This window comes from Mustela erminea, chromosome 8, assembly GCF_009829155.1.
Source record: "Mustela erminea isolate mMusErm1 chromosome 8, mMusErm1.Pri, whole genome shotgun sequence".
Taxonomy (NCBI): Eukaryota; Metazoa; Chordata; class Mammalia; order Carnivora; family Mustelidae; genus Mustela; species Mustela erminea.
In genome coordinates, this window is record NC_045621.1 from 57,203,187 (window position 1) to 57,224,393 (window position 21,207).

The 21,207-nt window shown below is 37.9% G+C and overlaps 1 long non-coding RNA gene across 1 annotated transcript; it reads left to right on the top strand.

Annotated features, from left to right (window-relative positions):
• Positions 1–4,351: 4,351 nt before the first annotated feature.
• Positions 4,352–19,252, top strand: LOC116596880. The gene is made up of 3 exons (XR_004288343.1): positions 4,352–4,492; positions 5,552–5,556; positions 19,242–19,252. It is a non-coding gene; the product is annotated as an uncharacterized LOC116596880 (long non-coding RNA).
• Positions 19,253–21,207: the final 1,955 nt, after the last annotated feature.

The window sequence follows — 21,207 nt, forward strand, 5'->3', positions numbered from 1 at the left end:
TGAAGAAGAATGTTCTTTTTGCACAGAGAACACTGATTCACAGCAATGTTTAACAAGAACAAAATAGCGAATTTGAAAGATAATGCAAAAATGTAAGCCCCCTTTCTTGTCACGTGGGAATCTCTCTATTGCCCTTAGAGCAGAGATGAGTGGAATAAGAGAACCAAGTTCAAGGTCAGTAAGCTGCAGGCCTGTGAACTCCTTGGTGTTCAATGAAGAGCCAACTTCTTCCCTCTCCCTCTTTCTGTTTCACCTACATTTTGATAAATTTCTATTAAGTGAGAGCACTTTTTATGCTCCTTGCCCCAGGCACAGGGCTCTCAGGGTGACAAAGAGCTGTAGCATTACCTTATCATTCTCAAGAACTGACTAGACCATCAGAATAGTACAGAACAGAAAATGTAGGGTGAAGGCAAGGCAGAGCCTTAACGAGGATGCCAGCTGGACCAGAACCATACTCTTAATCACTCTGGTTAAGATTATCATTAAGTTCCATAGTGAGGCAGAACTGGAAACTGATTCCAGAATCACTGCTTCTTTCGTATAGGGTAGGTTATACAAGCATGTGAAGTAAATGACATGGGATTCTCATTACTGAATGTGGTTTAGTCATTTGCAGTAAGTCCTTCGGTTTTTTCCACCCCAAGATAAGATTTAAAACCCTAATTGTTTGTTGTATGTCCCTGACCTTGTAATTCAATGTTTGGATGCCCAGAGGGAACAAAACCAGACAAGACACGTACAAACTGATGGATATGAGGGACTTATCTCAACACGAGTATATGACTAGTATGTTAAGATGATCAATAAGTACCACTTTCTTGTTTTTGGCACTTCTTCTCACGATGTTGGGGCTGGGCGTAGTCAGGTGCAAGTGCAAGAAAGTGGAGGCACGAACTGCCTAAAACTTAGGAACAGGGTCGCCCATAAAGCTCGACTGCAGAGAAATTGACTGCAGAGCCCTTGCTCTTACCAAATACCACACAGTTACCACTAAAGGGGCCTCTACAATTTGTGCCCATTGTAATTCTCCGTGAGCTTCTCTTCCAGAAGGGAACCCAACCCTTTAATTATGTCCCTCTAAAGAAGTTTATTACTAATCTATTTACTGATCTTTATGACTTCAAACTTGTCTGTAAATCCGGAAGAACACCGTCAAATGTCTTTACCCTCAGGCCTTTCTCTCTGCGGATTCCTGATCTTGCTATGCCGCCCCCACTGGAAAACTTAGTGTTCGCAGACTTCCCTGATCCGTGCGCTCACGCAGATCAAACTCTGCGATGAACTGTGTGGAATCCCACGTAGCAAATCTTAAAATAGATGTGGAGGAGGCAGAACACCATCCTGGGGAATTTCAGTCAGTCACCAGGACTCGTCATTCATGGACGATCCCTTTTATGGTAACTTGAGAGTTATTCTGGAAAATAATTATTACTTTTTTTTTTTTTTAAGTCACCATACTCACAACACGTTCAGGAATTATTTGTGTGGAGGCAGAAACTTGAGCTCTTGACAGTGAATTCTGGTTTTTATATCATTCATTGTAAGGAAGAATGCACGTGACACACGTTAAATCAATTGGCAATATGCCGAAGGCCTTGGGTTTTCCACAAAAACATGAGCATGAGCTCTTGACATTTGATTGATTATCGATTGTTGCCTAAGAGGAAGCTGAACGATTACTCAGATTTGAAAGAATGTGATCATGGTATCCTGTGGTTTGAAACAAGTAGCATTTTGAATTATGTCGTCCCAGGCCTATGCATAATAAGAGTGTTATTTTCGGTATGCAGATGGTAAAACTATCTGGGAAAATTTCTGCACTTACTTCATGAGGTCCTGCAGAGTGGGAATGTAGGATTCCTACAAGGGTTTCAGTAGTCCTTGGCCGGGACTCCTGGGAAGGACATCCTGGCTCGTTGTGGAGCTACGTTGCTTGACGGATAGTGAAGGACCAGGATCTAGGACCGTGAGTCGTAGCAGGAGCAGTGGCGATAGAAGCATTGTGAAATTAAGGGACAGGCCCTTGCCCTGTTCTGAGGTGTTACATAAGCAGCTTGGATTCTGTGATGCTCAAAGGAGAGGTTTCTAAAATACGATACCACATGCAGGTGAGGGGAACTCAGTGGTAGAATTACTTTAACTCTAAGATCAATACATTTTTTTTTTTTAAAGATTTTATTTATTTGACAGAGAGAGATCACAAGTAGGCAGAGAGGCAGGCAGAGAGAGAGAGGAGGAAGTAGGCTTCCTGCCGAGCAGAGAGCCCGATGCAGGGCTCGATCCCAAGACCCTAGGATCACATCCCGAGCCGAAGGCAGAGGCTTTAACCCACTGAACCACCCAGGCACCGCCAGATCAATACATTTTTTAAATGCTTCTTGCTCCCAAGTATTATTGGGTAAATTCAAACTCTTTACAAAAGACAAAAATTTCTTGTTTAGAGAAGTTACACAATATCTCTTTTTAAGGCTCAGTATTGCTGGGCATTCTCTTCCCGTCCGTTGCAGGATTTGTACTGCGGAGTTCTTTATGAAAAAAAAATCATTTCATATATGCCTATTTTTATAATCGACAAACACGCTTCTGTTAATTCTTACTGGAGTTTTCCAACTTCGTTGGCTCTTTCTTGGGGCTTCCCTCTCAAAGGTGGCTTTAAACAGCCCAAATTTTTGTGTTAATCTTTGTCTATTGTTCAGTAACTGGAGTCATTAATTCACTAATAGCATTGGAGAGGTGCTAAAATTTTTCAAAACTGCAGATTGACCTAATTAATGTCTTTTCTGAATTGTGCTAATTCCCCCATTAGCCACTCTGGGGCCTCTTAAAACTCCCCGGTCTCTCCTGTCATCTCTCCAGAAGTGTTATGTGCTTAGAACAGGTTGTGATTGCCTTGATTATGGGTAACATTGCAGTGTTTTTGAAATGTTTGCAAAAGCGGTTTCCTTCTTCTTACCATGTATTGCTTGGGTTGTTCACTTATAACTCTCACTTTGACTTAGCCAACTTCTAATTGTCTTCCATTAGGCTTCCCGGTCCTCACCCAGGCCTGCTCTCCACCGCCGCCCACCAGTGACTATTACTCAGTGATTGACAGGGAAGAGAATTAAGCATAGGCCTAGATCAGAAATATCCTCAGAACGCCACTGATTAAAGATAATTATTTCACGGTGAGAAGAGACCAGAGATTAGCGCCGGAATTGTCGTCTGGCTTTCATTGTTCATTATCAGGGAGCATGGATAGTAGTAAACCCTATACGAGGACAAGTCATTCTGTCATTTCCATGCCATACGTTTGTAGAACTACAGTTACATGTGGGGCTCGAGATGGGGGTGCTGAGATTAATATTTGAGTGCAGAGAATGTTCGGCATTAAGTAAGCAGAAGGAGGACTTAAAAGCATAGTTCTGTCTGTGTGGCTTCTGTGCACCCCAGGTACGTAGGTGACACAAACCGCCCTTTCTTATTTTATTTTGTAATCTTGTGCTTAGCCATAAAATGTGATTTAATTTTCACGTGCCAGACGTTCTTACCTGTGTGTCAATCAATTCTGCGCTGAGGACTCAATAAAAAAGTCCAAGGAAACATAAACCCCGTCTAAGAAAAATTCACATGTCCGTTTGATGATTTATTTGATGAACATTCTAGATTTGGAGATGATTGTTGGCTCCTCCACATTATTTCTCATCTCTGTCTGCTTTGTTTTTCAGAGCACTGTGTTAGGCATGGGTTTCTGACGTTTTGACATCTGGTGCCTTGCTGAGCCTGGAGAGACCATGCCTCCGGGGTTCGCCCCTTCCAACCTACAGTAAACAGCTGGCCTGTAAGTGTGCCTTTCATGCACAGACTGATAAGTCCAGAGCCCACCGGCCCCACTTCCCACCTGGCACAGTATTCCCGTCGTACCCCAGTCATCCCAGGGCCAAGTACAGAAACCCCAGAACCTGCTGAAATTATTCAAACTAGCCAATCCTAAACCCACTTTAACCTGCCTCACATGTTACTTTCTACAGAAACAACAGTAAAGGCTCTTGCCCACATTTTCCCCTCGCTTCCTCTGCCTCCTGATGGGACCCGTGCTTCCCTGTGTGGTGCCTGTGGTATGGCAGGAACTGTGAGTATAACAACGATCTTTTTTAAAGATTTTATTTATTTGATTTAATTTATTTTTATTTTTATTTATTTTTTATTGACATATAATGTATTATTAGCTTTAGGGGTATAGGTCTGTGAATCATCAGTCTTACACAATTCATAGCACTCACCATAGCACACACCCTCCCCAATGTCCATAACCCAGTCACCTTATCCCTCCCCACCCAGCCCCCCAGCAACCAGTTTGTTGGTTTTATGAGATTAAGAGTCTCTTATGAGTTGTCTCCCTCCCCATCGCATCTTGTTTCATTTTTTCCCTCCCTAACGCCCACAACCCCCAACCCTTGCCTTCAAATTCCTCATATCAGAGAGATCATATGATAATTGTCTTTCTCTGGTTTATTTTAGAGAGAGATAGAATGTGCAAGTGGCGGGGGGCAGGGCAGAGGGAGAAGGAGAGAGAATTTCAAGCAGACTCTGCACTGAGAGTGGAACCCGATGTAGGGCTTTATCTGACAACTCTGAGATCATGACCTGAGCCAAAATCAAGAGTCAGACACTTAACCAATAAAACCATCCAGGTGCCCCGACAACTGTCTTTTTATTGACAGCCTTCATCTGATCTGTTGGCCTCATCAGAGCTGAACAGGAATAAAACTTCCATTTTAGGACAAGTACCTATTAACTTAAAAAATAATATGTGATGTAATTGCATTAATGTTCACTAACTTCTTCCCCTTCTGCCCTCTTCCACTAGAATGCATTGGAGGACAGACATTTGGTTCCTTTTGTGTATCGGTGGATTCAAAGGGTATCGAATGGGGACTGGCATATAGTATATGCTCAGTAAATGTTTAATTGAATTGATTACTTACTTGATTTCTTTTGTTATTTTTTCTCCAGAGCTGCTTTGCAGAGACGAGCCAAGTTGTGGTTCTGGCCAGGATCAGAACAAAGAAGAAATTCTGTATTGTCTTGTGTTCTTGATACACAAGGAGAAGGTAAATAGAAACGCCCAGGAGGCATCTTCCATTTACTTTCAGTTCACAATACAGGAGCTTCCCTTGCCTCAGTGTGCCCTCCCCTACAAACCAAACTACCAGCCCTGACAAGAGGTTAGCTGCGGGCCCCTGAGCAAGACCCATCACTTCTCAGTCTCTTGTCTAGCTGTAAACTGAGGGGATGGACTACATAAGCACGCATTTACTATGCTAAATAATTTTTTTAATGAATTTTCCTTTTTAGCAATATAATGCCAGTAAGTATTGTTTTATTTTAAGATTTCATTTATTTGAGAGACAGAGAAAGAACACAGTGGGTTGAGGAGCAGGGGGAGAAGCAGGCTTTCCGCCGAGAAGTTCTCTTTATTTTAAAGATGAAAAATTGAGGGGCGCCTGGGTGGTTCAGTTGGTTGGGCATTGGCCTTTGGCTCAGGTCATGATCTCCAGGTCCTGAGATTGAGTCCCGCATCAGGCTTCCATGCAGGGAAACTGCTTCTCCCTTTCCTGCTCCCCCTGCTTGTGCTCCCTCTCTGTCTGTCAAAAAAAAAAAAAATAAATAAATAAATAATAATAATAATAAAAAGATGAAAAATTTAGATTGAAATGACATAAATTACCCAATGTCACACAATTTATAAATGAGAAATAAAGATTTCAACCCTTGAAAGTCAGTCTATGCTCCTAGACCTATGTTCCTTTTCTCTCTTTCAAATTTTTTAAAAGTCTGATATGTTTAGAAAAGTACACAGATTACATACGTAGAGCACAATAAATGATCAGAAAATGATTCCACGTGCGAAACTCTACCTCTTGTCAAGAAAGAGAAAAATCCCAGAAGTGCCCCTCCCTTGCATCACCTGTCAATCACTCTCGCTTCCACCTTCCCCAAAGGTAAACCACATCCTAAATTCTAAAATCACAGTTTAGTTTTGCCTATTTTTGAAATTCATATAAATAATTTCCTAGTTATATTCTTTTGTGTCAGGCTCTTTTGTTCAACATAATGTTTACAAGATTCACCGGTCTGATTGCATGTTAAGTGCGGTTGGTGTGAATATACTACAATATGTGTATTCATAGTGCTATTGCTGAACATTTGGGTTGTTTGTCGTTTGGAGCTATTATGACTCATACAACTCTGAACATTTTGCACATAAGTTTGGTGTACATGTGCATGCAATTTGTTCGAGTACCTACCTAAGAGTGAAATTTCTATATCCAAAGGTATCCTCATCTTTCCTACCAGCAGTATGAAAGCTTCATTGCTTCTCTTCTTTACTACATTGGTATTATCAGCCTTTTCCCATTTTTGTCTTCTATGGGAGAGTTGTTTTTAATTAGGTCTGAATTTTGTGTATTAAATCCTCCATTTCCCTGAATCCTCTTATAATTGAAAGTGAGTTTTGATAGAAAAAAAGGTCTAATCCCATTAATAGGGACCGTGAGATAATTCTCTCTACAGTTTTCTACCTTTAACCTTGTAACCTTCAGATCTGGCTTAACTGTCCATCCAGGTTGGGAACAGTGATGCCTAACTCTTGTTCCTGCAGTCATTAGGTGTCACTCCTTAAGTATGTCAGCTTTCTCACCCAAGGAAGGGTTGGACTAGACTAGTTTAAGGGATAGATAGGGAATCATAGACCCCTATGAATATCTATGAGAGCTATGAAAGCTATGGACCCTCTCCTCCGAAAAATACATGTAGACACATACAGAGGCAGGAATACACATAAAACGGCAGGAATACATCCACTGAAGCCTATTCAAGAATCCCATGATGACTAATGAGATTAGTACTTTTTTCAAAAAATATTTAAAAGCTATTAGATATCTTCTTTTTGAAGTATATCAAGTCTCTTCCCCATTTTTCTATGGATTGGCCGTGTTTTTCGTATTGACTTGTAGAATTCTTTGTAAACATTGGATAGGTTTGGTTTTATGTATTATAAGTGTATTTTCTCACTGCAGCAACATTGCTCGATCCGTTGGTTGGTGACAACAATACTGGAACTAATTTCGGAGCTCCAATGTTGGGCAGACATAGGCTGGCTCAGTATTTACACTTTATCTTTTTTTGGTGTCATTTACTATAAGGGATATTAAACTTCCCAGAGTAAATGTGGGTTGATTTCCTCATCCCTCCCCATTTTTCTTTTTTTGGGTAAAGATCTCTTCAGTTTTATATGGACTTTATAGAGAGGAAAAATCACTTCTTGGGATTCAAATTTTGGTGAAAGGAGTAAAAGTGTTTGGATTCAGTGACCTCAAAATAAAAAGATCTCAACTACAATCACCAAGCTATCCCTGACCCTCCTTCCACCAGAGCCTCGTCTTGATCCTGATGCTCCCTTTATCTTGATCTCCCTCTAGCCTCACCTATGATAGGTGGTGGTTCCCTTTTCCCAAGGGTAGGTTGAAGGTCAGGATTATAGTATTAAGGATGAAGGGAGTGTCAAGGAAGGGCATGAGGATGTTAAAGTAGATAATGTGAAAATTTTAAATGCTGGGAGTTAATTATTCTTAAGGGTAATGTCAAATGTTTTGTTTTTAAGTTTCAAAATAGTGGTAGCATGAACTCTGCAGCATCGACCTCTCAGACACTATGTGGAGATGAGAGTTGGTGCAGTGTAATGGCAGCTGCCCCATCGAGAGCCTGTAGGACATCCCTCCGTAGGCCTTTGTTGAGTGGAGCCTGCCTGCACTTACACGTTGTTTGGAGTTCCAGCCTATTCACATATTAGCTGTCCCTTATTTCATTGTGGTACGACTTGGCATTTGGTGTATTTAATATGCATAAATCAAATGCCTGTAATCTACTATCTCCATGTGGAAGCTGCTCAAGAAACCAAAAATCATAGGTTTTGAAACTCCAGTTACCTTAGATGTCTGGTTCAAGGGCTTTAAACTGGGATTCTTGAATAGGCTTCAGTGGATGTATTCCTGCCGTTTTATGTGTATTCCTGCCTCTGTATGTGTCTACATGTATTTTTCTGAGGAGAGGGTCCATAGCTTTCATAGCTCTCATAGATATTCATAGGGGTCTATGATTCCCTATCTATCCCTTAAACTAGTCTAGTCCAACCCTTCCTTGGGTGAGAAAGCTGACATACTTAAGGAGTGACACCTAATGACTGCAGGAACAAGAGTTAGGCATCACTGTTCCCAACCTGGATGGACAGTTAAGCCAGATCTGAAGGTTACAAGGTTAAAGGTAGAAAACTGTAGAGAGAATTATCTCACGGTCCCTATTAATGGGATTAGACCTTTTTTTCTATCAAAACTCACTTTCAATTATAAGAGGATTCAGGGAAATGGAGGATTTAATACACAAAACATTGCTCTATTGCCAAGCCATCCATTTATTTTGTAACTTGGGGGAAGCCTGTAATTAGAGTTAACAGTAGTTCTGATTAATAAGTTCTATCTGCTCTCATACTGTGCTAGGGTTCCTCCAAGTGCTGGGACATGTTTTATTAACATGGAAGGGCTGTTGCCGCTCACCTCTTGTCACTTGAATCAGTTGCCTGCTGGCCTGGCACTCCATTTTGTGTGGCAGAACCTTACTGAGTCTGCATGATAATGGGCCTTTTAAATCCTAAACAATAAACATTCATTTTACCACTCCACCCTGCACAGAAATGCTCTCTAACCTCAAATCAGCCACAAATAAGACTTGGAAATCAATTCATTGTGCATCGGCTTCCTGCCTGGCTCATGCTTTGCAGCAAATAATTCTAGTAAAATATCTGCAGAGCATGTGTGTTTTGAATATGCGCAAGTCGAGGTATTGTGTGTAATGGGGTCTTCAACCCTTTTGCGACAATTCTGTTTTTTACCCATAGAACAAATTCTATTGAGCAAAGCTGATTTTTTATGCATTGGTGACCAGGATTGGAAAGCCCCGAGGTGGGTTGCTGGAGAGAAAAAACCCCTTAGTGATTTTCCCTAGGTTTGGGGAGAATTTTCAGCACTCCAAAGTCCTCTGGTTATTTGAGAAATGAAGTTTCATGGAAAAGCAATTTATGACATTTGTGCTGGTTAGAGTCGTTAGAATATTCTCATGCATAAGGTATCAGTTGTTGGAGGGGCCAGGAGGAGTGCATTTGGCCCAGAGAAGGAATATCTTGTCAGGTTGAGACAGAAGATCAAATGGTTACGTCTCAAATTCCCTTCTGCTGGGGTTTGAAGTTTGAGCCAGACTTTCTTCCTTCTATCTCCTAGGCCAGAGTTCCATTATTTCAACACACTCTGATGCTCCTGGGAGCTTCCAATTTCTAAAAATTCATGAGAACTCAAGGCCAGGAGGGGCCAGTCTCAAATGTTTTCAGTTAGAGGACCACTCAGGGAGGCAAAGAGCCCCTGTCCCAACTGTTGCTATTGTAATCACTCTCCTTCTCCCTCCCCTGCCTCAACAGTGCTGCAGTTAGTGGCAAAACTGATGCTGCTTTGGGGAATTTCAAGGAGCTGATGTGTGTTTTTCATTAGCATAAGAAAATTAGTAACTTATGCCAGAAACTGAAGTCTTGGCTCTGTTAAACTATAATATAAACCTTAATATGCAGGAGACCAACCCGAAACAACATGGGGGTCCTTTTGGCCCACACTACGATGGATGTTTTAGAGCAGGGACGTGTGGCCCAGCCACAGAAGATCAGCTAACCTTTTAATGGTATTCATCCATTCTTTCTCTTTCTCTCTCACTCTCTTTCTCTCTGCATATTTGCTTTCAAGCAGGGCTTTTTTCCTAGTTCTAATCATGCATTCTAATGAGAAATGGGGACCTCTCCAAGTTTATTGCATGCTTTTTATTTTATGTTTCAAGAGCTCATCTTGAAAAAAGGAGAAACAGGGAGAGCAGGTACCAAGGCTATTGTAGGGTACCCATTCTATGTTAAAATCACAACAGTGTATTTAAGATACAGGCATGATATGATGATCTCCCTTATTGCAGTTATGATTAAACATAATGAGGAGGATCAGTCTGCAAGCTTATCACTATTCTGTGTTGTAAAGTTGCCCAAGAGTAAAATGCAAATACAAACAAGGAGTTTTAATGAGCCAAGGTAATAAAAGATCCAGGCAACTGGAAGCTGGTGGCTGTGCTTTGGTGCTTTCCCAATGGGTGGCTTGAACCGGACTCCTAGAGCAAGTCTGAGTTAGGGCAATTCACTTTCTAAACATAAAATTTAAAGTACTGAAGATTACTTCCAAAACATGTTTTTCACTTAAAAGGAAATTCATTTCATTTTCATTCCTGTGAGAAGTTCCTTTGTACTAACCTGTAAGATACGAAAAGGAAAGCCCCTTTCCTCACGATTTTTTTTTCTTTTGTGAGTTAGTATAAATGTTTTGGCTATTTTAATTGACTATAACTGATAATACTGGATTAAGAAAAAGGTCTTTTGGGAACACTAGAACCAGAATTCTTTTCTTGCCTCACAGTCATGTTCTAATTGAGGTTTATATTCAGTCATCACCACAACTAAAAATTTTTTTTTTTTTTTTTTTGTGGTGAGAACACTTAAGAGTTACCTTCTTAGCAAATTTCAAGTGTAAATTCCGTGTTGTTAACTACAGTCACCATGATGTACATTAGATCCGCAGAAGGTACTCATCTTGTGTAACAGAAACTTTGTTCCCTTTGACCAATACCTCCTCACTTACCCTCCACACTGCCACCAACCCCCCATCCCTGGCAACCACCATTGTACTCTTTGCTTCTATGAAACTGAAGTTTTCATACAATATAAATAATATGCTCAGATGCTCAGACTGAAATGTATTTCAGTTATCTCTTTGTAGAACAGCAAAAACCCTTTAGTTTTCTTCTCCTTGAATATACACACTTTTGCCTGCATATAAATACCTTAGTAGTGCCAAAGATGGAGCCACATAAAGGGAGCACTCAGGTTAATTCAACCTTTGAGCAGTTCTTTTTAATTTTTTGCACAAGAACTGATTGGATTGCAAAATGGAAGGGCAGGTGATATGAGTCTGCTTACCTTGAGTTGTTTCACCAAGGATTTGTGTTGTTGGTGGAGGTTCTGTGATGAGTAAGGATAAACATTCATCTCCTAACATGGGAATATCTTTTGTGTGGCTCAGGGCCATTCTGGGTATTATATGTTTGTGAGGACCTTGGTGTGGAGCATTGAGCAGCCACAAGAATGTAAGAGACACCTGATGACTTTTGCGGGGCTAGTCAAAGAATACCTATGTATTAGACCTTTGGATTCTGGTGGGAAATGCTCAGGGAAAGCAGGACATAAATTGTCTTGCTTCATTATGACATGTAAACTTTTGGAAAACAAAGTAGCTTCCTAGTTCATGATTTTTTTTTTTAAACCTGGGGTGCACATCCTAGAGCTTTGAAATTTTAACTATATCCTCTCTTTTGTCTAAACTTTATCTAGACAGGAATACTTGATTCAGTAGAGATTTATTTTTGTGATTGAAGAATCTCTATCTAGGTTCTTACCAAGGATAGATTCCTAAAATGTGAAAGCAGTAAATAAAGTCACCATTTTAGGAGGTGAAACTCATCTCACTACCACACTTGGGGAACAAATACATTGTTAAGCTGGATTTTCTTCTTGTTCTGTAGCCAAGAATATAATTATCACTTGATAATTTATGGGGTGCCAACTCTTTAATGGCATCTAGTAAGCACTGAATTGCTTTAGGGGACAGAGATATTGTGTCACCTGCAATTCATTAAAAGGTCACAGGCCATTGTCAAAAACAGCATGTTTGAGTTCCCTGCTGTAATTTGATAACATTGTGTTCTGTCTATGAAGATTCCCAAGTCTGAGGTTTTTTTGGAATCCCCACTTCCTGGGAGCATGATGCTAAAGATCTACTATAAATTGGGATGTTTGAATGGAACCAGAGTGACTTTTGTTTTAGAGAGATGCCCTTTAAAACTCCAGAGGACCAAAATCAACTGGCTTTCAATACATGCTGATTTGACATCATTGATCACACAATTTCAATGAGTAATTTCCTGTTTTATGACTCTTGATTAAAAAAAATTCTTTTGTGTTATGATCTTTCAACCTTATGAAAATACCAGAAACTTCAGAATAAGGGAATATTTCTCCTGCTGAAGGAAATCATACTTTTGGGAGGGAGTTAAAACATATCTAATACTTGTGAAAGGAAGGAGAAAATCTTAGGAATACTAGAACATCAAGAATGAGTCCCAAAAAGCTCCCCTAAATTTAGACTGGAATATATTTTCATGGGGCTTAGGTAGAAATGTAAAGGTGTTGTCAGAGAAAATTTGACAAATGCCTAAGCGTGGCAGCTGTTACTCTTTTAGCTTTTCACCTCTTTGTCTCAATTTCCCTGATGGTCTGTCTATCCTCCAACAACCTCTCAGTTGTTCCCTCAAAATGCACTACTGAATGTTGTAAGGTACACACATACACAGATAACATATGTAAAGAGTCACACATTTCCTAAAATGTTGACAGGTGTCTGCAATATTCATCATTGGATATACTTACTGCTAAAGTTAAACTACAATATTGAGATTGATAAAGATCAAAAGAGATGGGGGAAAAGAGACTCAGCTAGTTCATGTAACAGCTGCAACCATTCCCAAATGTTTTTCTGCATAATCATGCAAGAAATTCATCATGCATTTCCTATTAAATATTCATGCAACTTGCTCCATAGGAGGGCTGTGGTATTTATTAATTCCCTGGTGTTGGTACATTTTGGTACATCTACTGCCAGCAATAAATGTGTCATGCCTAGCAAATTCAATTCTTGGCAGAAAATATTAGAATATAATGCTTACTTACAGGATATTGCAAACTTTAATTATGCCTAGATGATTTTCAAGACCACCTTGAAATAAGCAATTCCCTTTGCTTTTAGATGAAAGGAAGGGTCAATGGGGTAGGAAATGGATGGATAGATTGCATTTTATTTTAAGTGCCCCATCTTTGTGAGAGGTGATCCATTTCTACACAAACTAGTAATTACTGTAAAAAGAGTTGGGTCTAATGATTATCAGCAAGTGGAATCATCTGCTTTTCTACACAACTGAAAGTTCCTTACCCTAAGATTTTATTAACTGAAAGGAGGCACCAGGAAAAGCTAATTATCAAAAATTGTTCCCCAAATTGTCAGAATATAACATTATGAATCTCTAAGCTGAGGTATATAAAAAAATTGATAAAAATAAAAATGAAGCTTATAGCTTTCACTTCAGAGTACTTTAACATGGATCGACACAGGGTAATTGACATTTGTTTCAGTAAAACATTTAAAGAATGTCTATTTTACGAATTACACAAAACTTGACATTTCAGGGAAAGAAATGGAAGTAGAAGAGAGAGAGAGACTTTGTCCTTAGAGTGTCTATAGTCTAGTTGGGGGAGGAAAATATTAATCCAAAGAACAGCTAGAGAAACCAAAAAAAATATTTGATCATGGAGAACTAATTGACCATACTGATAATGTGCATAATATTTACCTATTAAACAGTTAAATACCTTTCTCATGACAACTATATTAAGGAGGAATATCAGATAATGTTCTCATTTATTAAGTGGGGAAAGCTGAATGGCTGTCCTGCATTTATTCAGCCAGCTCTTGAAAAGCTGCAGTTATAGACAGTTATTCTGACTCTTGGCTATAGTGAGGTAAAACACCACCATAGGAACCCCCAAGGGAGATATCTTCCAGTAGTTCTTCCTTTATGCCATACCAATGGCATCTCAGAGCCCATTTAAAAAATGATATGGATCTTAGCTTCTGGTTATGATGAAGTGGTTTACAACTGGTCATTCTCTAGTCAAAATCAACTAGAAGTACAGGATAAAAGAAAACAAAACCATTAGTTTCAAGGCATAGGAGAGCTGTTGAAACAACCAGGGCTGGGGAGGGAGGGAATACTCCAAAAAGGGGGAAATCTCAGAGATTTCAATCAATAGTCTGCATCAGTTTCTTACCTGAGGGCATTTGTTGGTTATGGGCATGGGGCAAGAGGATGAGAATCAGATGAGAATTTGGAATTTGTCTCCTATAGGGAAGGATGCTGTTGGGGGATAGAAAAACCAGCAGGGATCTTTTTCAAGAGGAGGGTGGAATGGCTAAGAAAAGAATGGGGTGGAAAACCGAGATTAAGGCCGAATATCTCCTCAATACATTTGCTAAAAATATAAAGTTGTGACTCAGAAAACTAAGAAACTAAGCAGAAAGTCTTCAAAGAGTGGAGAAATGTTCTTAGCAGTCCTGCCTTGCTGAGACATAAGGATTAGAGTTCAGGATTCATCCAGAAAAGCGCTATCTTTTAAAAAATGAAATAAACCAGGGGTCGACTGAGCCATAGCAAAACTACTACCAACCTGAGTCAGGTCACACCTTGATTGACTTAAGTTGATGAATTCTCACCCTATCTACTTAGCAGAGTAAAGTAGAACTCTCTGGATGTAGTGAGCATTATATGGAGCTTCTACTACTGTATCATCTATCTATCTATTCTTGTATTCCGTAAAAAAAAAATACTGGGTGTGCTAGAGATGGAATCATATGACCATAGATAAGAGGAAAAAAAAAAAAAAGATAAGAGAAACAGACCTAAAGATGAGGCAGATATTGATGTTAGCAAACAAGGATCTTAACTATGATTAGGATGCTGAAGAAAATAGAAAAAAGGTAAAGAAAATAGAAAACAAGATGAAAAATTTTACCAAAGAGTTTGAATCTATTTTTCAAAGAGAGGTACATGGAAATTCCAGAATTGAGAAGTAATGAACTTGATACGGTTTTCGTAGCAGAATAGATTCAGCAGAAGACATGATTAATGCACTGCAAGATATGCAAGATATGTCAACAGGAAACTATCTAAATTGCAGCACAGAGGGAAATAAAAATGGAAAGTAAAAAAAAAGAGCATAAGGAATACATGGAAGAGGGTAAAAAAAATTTTATCGTATATATCAATTTAATACATAAAGAAAGATGAGAGCATTAGCAATATTTGAAGATAAATTGGTCAAAATTTTCCTAAACTGATAAACCTATAGATTTAAGAAATGCCTAAAACTCAAACAGAATAAATAAGAGAAACAAACAAATAAACAAACAAACAAAGTAGGTCACAATAAAAATGCTGAAAACCAAAGATGATAAGAAAAAATTTAAAATACCAAAAATAGGTCCATTTTATTTAAAGAAATAACAAAAAAGAATTTCACCTGACTTTTCACAGAAGTGATGGAGGCCAGAAGAAAACAGAATGATATCTTTAAAGTAATGAAAATATATATCTCTCAACCTAAGAGTCTATGCTCATAAAAAATATTCCTCAAAACTAAGTTATCATGACCATATTTTTCAAGAAACAAAAATGAAGAGAAATTTTTGGTAGCAGATCTCCACTTAAAAAAGAAAGAAAGAAAGAAAGAAAGAAAGAAATCAAAGGGAGATTTTATAAGTGAAATTTTAACTAAACTTTATTCAGAAGAAAAATCACTATAGATGAAAAACCAGAAATACAAGGAAAAATGAAGAATATCAGAAAATAAAAATATAAATAAATCTTGACTGGAAAACCATTAATATTTGCTGGGTTTATAATATATAGAGAAACAAAATGCATGACAACAACAATTCAAAAGGTGGGAGAACTATATGGAGTTAAATTTTTCTAAGGTCAAGCATTTTTCAAGGAAGTCATAAGAGAAAATATTTGATTTCATTGTGGTAAGTCAGTGATGCATGATATAATCTTTAGGATAACCACTGAGAGACTATTAAAAATGTATAAATACAAGATGCCATAGAGAAAATTGAAGGAGCAACTAATAGATTTGTTTAATTAAAAGGAAGACAATATGGTGTCTGCCTTCAGCTTGGGTCCTGATCTTGGGGTCATAGGATTGGACACTGTATTGGGCTCCCTGCTCAGCAGGGCATCTACTTCTCCCTCTTCTTTTCCCCCTCCTCCCAATATGTTCTCTCTTTCCCTCTCAAATAAATAAATAAAATATTTTTAAAAAAAGAGAGAAAAAAATAAAGGAGAGAAAAAGAAAGATAAAATAGTTTGGATAAAAAGAAAACAAATAAAAATGATAACCATAAACCCAAATTTATTATAATTACACTAAATAAAAATGGATTAAATACTATCACAAAATATTTGAGAATTTCAGACTTGATGTAAAAGCACAATTCAACAGTATTCTAACTAAAAAGCATTCCTTAACTATAAGGACACAGAAAGGTTATAATTAAAAGGATGGAAAGAGATATGCCACATAATACTAACCAAAAGAAAGGTACAAATTCAGAAAAACTAACTTTAGGGTAATAAGTGTTAAAACATGTTGAAAGAGATACTTTATAATGAAAATGGGGTAAATGCATGAGGAGAATATCACAATTCTAAATTTGTAGCCACTGAGTATAAAGCAAAAACTGATATAAGTAAATGAAGAAACAGACAAATCCACAATCATAGTAGTGAAATTTCACTCACTTTTCTTAATAGACAATTGGATAGATAAAATAGTAAGGTTACAGAAGTTCCTAACAATAAAGTTAATGAACATGAGCTAATTCATATTTATAGAACAATGCACCAGTATCAGAATATTCATTTTTTCAAGTGCAAATGGAATACTTGTCAAATTTTTTATGTGCTGCAACATAAAACAAGGCTTAATAAATTTTAAAGATTCAGTCATTTAGAATATGTTCTCTGCCCACGGTAAAATTAAGCTAGAAATCAATTAACTAGAAAACTCCTACCTTTAAAAAAATTAAATATTGCATTTCTACATTGTCACACATAGAAATTAGAAAATATTGTGTACTGAATGATAAGGAGATCAAAACAATTTATCAAAACCTGTGTGATATACCAAAGGTATTTGAAGACACACATTTGGATACAAGGCAGAAAAGGCATGACCTAAGCTCTTATTCCAAGAAACTAGAAAAAGAACAGCAATCACAAACAAAATGGAAGAAAGAAAATAAGAAAGATAAAACAAATGATCAATGGAATAGAAAACAAACTTACAGTAGAAAACAATTTCAACGAAGCTAAAGTTTGGTTATTTGAAAAGATTGATAACATTGATAAACCCTTGCAAGACTCTTCATGAAAAAGAGAAGATACAAATTGCAAATATTAGGAATGAAAAGCAGGCATCACTACAGATCATGCAGACACTAACTTATAAAACAAGGTTAGTTTTTATTAATATAAGTAGGATAAAACTAGGATAGCTTTACATACCGCTTTAAGTCAATAAATCTGATGATTTAGAGGAAATCAACAAATTCTTAAATATTTAAATTTATTTAATTATATTTAATAAAATAAAATTAATTTTAAATTTAAAAACTTATTTCTGTTATTGAGGATCCTTTAATTTTATTGAAAAATCAAACCTGTTATTAAAAGCTTTCCACAAAGCAAACTCGGGATATGTCATTGATGAATTATTATAAACATTTCAGAAGAAATAATACCAACTTTATATAAATTTTCTCAGAATGCAGGAAAAAAGGAACATATCCCAACTTGTTTCATGAAGCCACTATAAACTTGTTTATATGAATAGAAATAGTTTGTATGAATAGACATAGTTTACATGAATAGAAAAATCATAAGCCAATCTCTTTCATAGATTTAGAAGCAAAAGTCCTAAACAAAATAGAACCAAATCTAGTAATATGCAAATGGATAGTTCAACAACACCAAGTAGAATTAATACCCAGAATGTAAAACTTCTTAAGAAAAATGCAGGTAGCCTGATAGAAAATGGACAAAAGACTTGTACAGGCACTTCTTAAAGGCCAATACTTGAATTGCCATAAATACACAGAAAGGTGCTCAACTTTATTGAACTTCAGGGAAACACAAACCATAATGATATATACTATACATTCAAATTGAATTTTGGAGTAACTGGTGGTAACAGTGTAACTTGGTGCAACTATTGTGGAAAGTCACTTGGCAGTATCTACTAAATCTGGTGTAGCAATTTCACTCCTGGTTTATGCGTGTTCACCAAAAGCTATGTACAAGATTGTTCATTGTTCACAATTCATAATAATTCCAAGTTAGAAATAAACCAAAATGCTCATCAGGAGTAGACTGGATAAATATATTGTGGTGCATTTATAAAATGTCATGAAATATGCCAACTGAACTATGCAAATGAACAAACTATTGCCACACAAGCAACATAAATGAATCTCACAAACATAATGTTGAATTAAAGAAGACAAAGAAGAGAACACAGTACAGGAAATCATTTATATAAATTTCAAAAAGAAGCAAAGCTAATATATATTGTTAGAAGTGATGAGAGTGGTTTTCTTTCTGTTAGTGACTAAAGTGGACACAAGGGATGATTCTAGCATGGTGGCTATGTTCTATTTCTTGGTATGGTGTGGTTATCAGGTACCCTTTTTTGTCTTTGTTGTATTTGGATGCAAATTTTACTTTAAAAGATAGAAGGAAGCTCTTAGATAAATTGTTGAATGTTTTTGAACCAAAGGACAATTCTCTCAGTTGACTCAAGGACTCTTTTTCAATAAGGAGAAAAAAGGGAAGATGGGTTATAAAAGCTTTCTTTCTTTTACCCACAGATCCTATGCACATAGAGGTATAAGAGGATAAGGTCAGTGTGAGGCAGGTGAGAAGGAGAATTCCAGATAAATGGAAGATTGGTTTTATTCCGAAGGAACGTTTTGAGATAGAGGCATTCTGGTGAAGTGAGAGCTCTGTTTGAAGGAATTTATGTGTTCACTGCTGGAGTTTTGTGATGGTCAGATCCAGATACCCCTGAGATCTGGGGCATGGGAGTGGTTACTCGAAGGCATCAAGAAGTTGGTTGAAATCGTCCATCATAGAGGATGGAAGATGGTCAAATAACACAGATTCTAACCTAGATTATCTGTTTATTTCCTATGTACCTTACACTAAGAAAATTTTGTCTTCCCCAGGAGATGAAGAGCTTGTTTACTTGTTCTATTATTTTGGCTTTCCAAGTACTCTGGTGTTTTAGCCATAAAATAAAGTGCTAATCAGACTATAAAAGAAAGCCCAAATTCCACTTTGAAAAATAATAAGCTTTAGTAACTTTTAACCATCAGTCAAGTTATCACCATCAGCTTATTTTTCTGCTAATTAGAGTACCGATTGTGTGTGTGTGTGTGTGTGTGTGTGTATGTCTGCTAACAGAGGGGGATATTAATTTTCTACTCCTTTCTCTGATCATTAAAAAAAAAAAAAACAGTTCTTGGTGTACAAAACCTGAGTTTCCTTGATCTCTTTGTCAATTTAAGTCTTGTTTCTACTTGTGTAACTCTCCTGAAAGTCATCGTTAGTTTCTTACAGAAACAAAGAAAGACATGAATAAACTTGTTGTACTAGGGCACAAATATAAGCTTATCTGGGGCTAATACTGATGTTTATATGTTGTTAATACACACTTAAATGACCTGAATAGCTATATTAAAAGCACCAATTTAAAAATATAACCAAAGATGAAAGGCAAACACACTCAAGATAGTTTATGATTTTAGCTCTCAGAAAATTGTAAATGCTTAGCTGCATTAGATGTTAAGAAACAAACAAACAAACAAACAAACAAACAAAAACCCTTTCATAACATTACCTGAGAAAATAGTACATTGTAACAATGCATATACCAATTTACCACTCAGAAGTCTTAAGTAAGTAAAATAGTAAGTTAGAGCTCAACCATATACAATCTAAAAGCCTTCCAGAAAGATCTACCATACTAACAGTACATTATTTTCAAGAGTTACTAAATGCTGTGCCCACGCTGGTTTATTAATCCTCACAGTCTTCTGAAAGGAAATAAGTAACAAAAGAAATCCCCATAGATATTCGTGAGCTTTTTGTGACAAGAGTACCAGCAGGTGGCTGAGCCCAGGCTCCCAATGTCCTGAGGACAGGACACGCAGGATACTGGATGGTGGGCGGCTAAATTGGAAGAGACCTTCAAGCAGAGTATCTCACAGTGTGCTCTGTGCCAGCACTGGCATCACCTGGGGTTCTGGAAACAAAGCCGCACTGACAACAGTAAGGCGCTGGCACCTATCCGAGTAGGTTTTGGACTTAGATCCAGAATCTCTGGGTGTGGGGTCTGGGTTTCCAGAGGAGGAAAAGAAGCACAGAGAAGGAAGTTTCCTGACAAATTTATGCATCTAGTATGAGACAGAGGATTTGAATTCTAATTCCAAAGCCCAGGAGTCAATCCAGATTTCATCAATTGCTGGCTATAGAAGCTGAGGTTAGTTACCTAAACTCCCTGAACTCCTGTCTCATGCTATCTTCCATTGCGGGGTTATTATGAAGATGAGAAACAGTGCATGAGAAGGCTTACCGTAGTGCATGCCACTGTCAGAGTGTAATTAAAGCTAGCAGTCACCATCATCGGCACTGTTACCCTCTTGGTAACTTCTTCTGTCACTTGGGCTTGCCTGTCCCATTCACCTGACCTTTCTCTCACTTCCAGGATTTACAACCCCTCGAAGTCAGGGCTCCAAGCACATGCACAAAGACCAGGGTTTCTTCTTTGAAGATACGGCCCTGTGTCCTAGGGCAGTACTTCCTGAGCTTTAAACCTGTGCAGGAATTCCTTGAGGGTTTGTTACAATGCAAGTTCTGACTCAGTGGGACTGAGGGGGAGCCCAACCTTCTGCACTTGGCAAAGGCTCCATCTTTCTATCACTTGTCTTGGGCTGGCTCCCAGGAACCCGGGATCATGACCTGAGCCACTCAGGTGCCCCAAGGGACCAGAGTTTGTAGGTAAGAAGGAATAAGGGGTAAGGTTAGGGAGTGAAGAGGAAGCTCTTTGATCCTGTCAAGTCCTAAAGGCCATTTGCTTGTATGGGTCTAGTTATTGAGTAAATAAAATAATTCACTGTAGTTTCCAAATTCCTAAAACAGGCAAATGAATGTTCTTCTTTTATGAACTTATCTTTCATATTAAAAGTGGGTTATGGACGCCAGCACAGTACTCCTGTAGAAAATGTTAATTAACATTTTGTGCAACCGAGCTGTTAATAATCAGTACTGTAGTTCTGGAAAACCTAACTAATATTGACA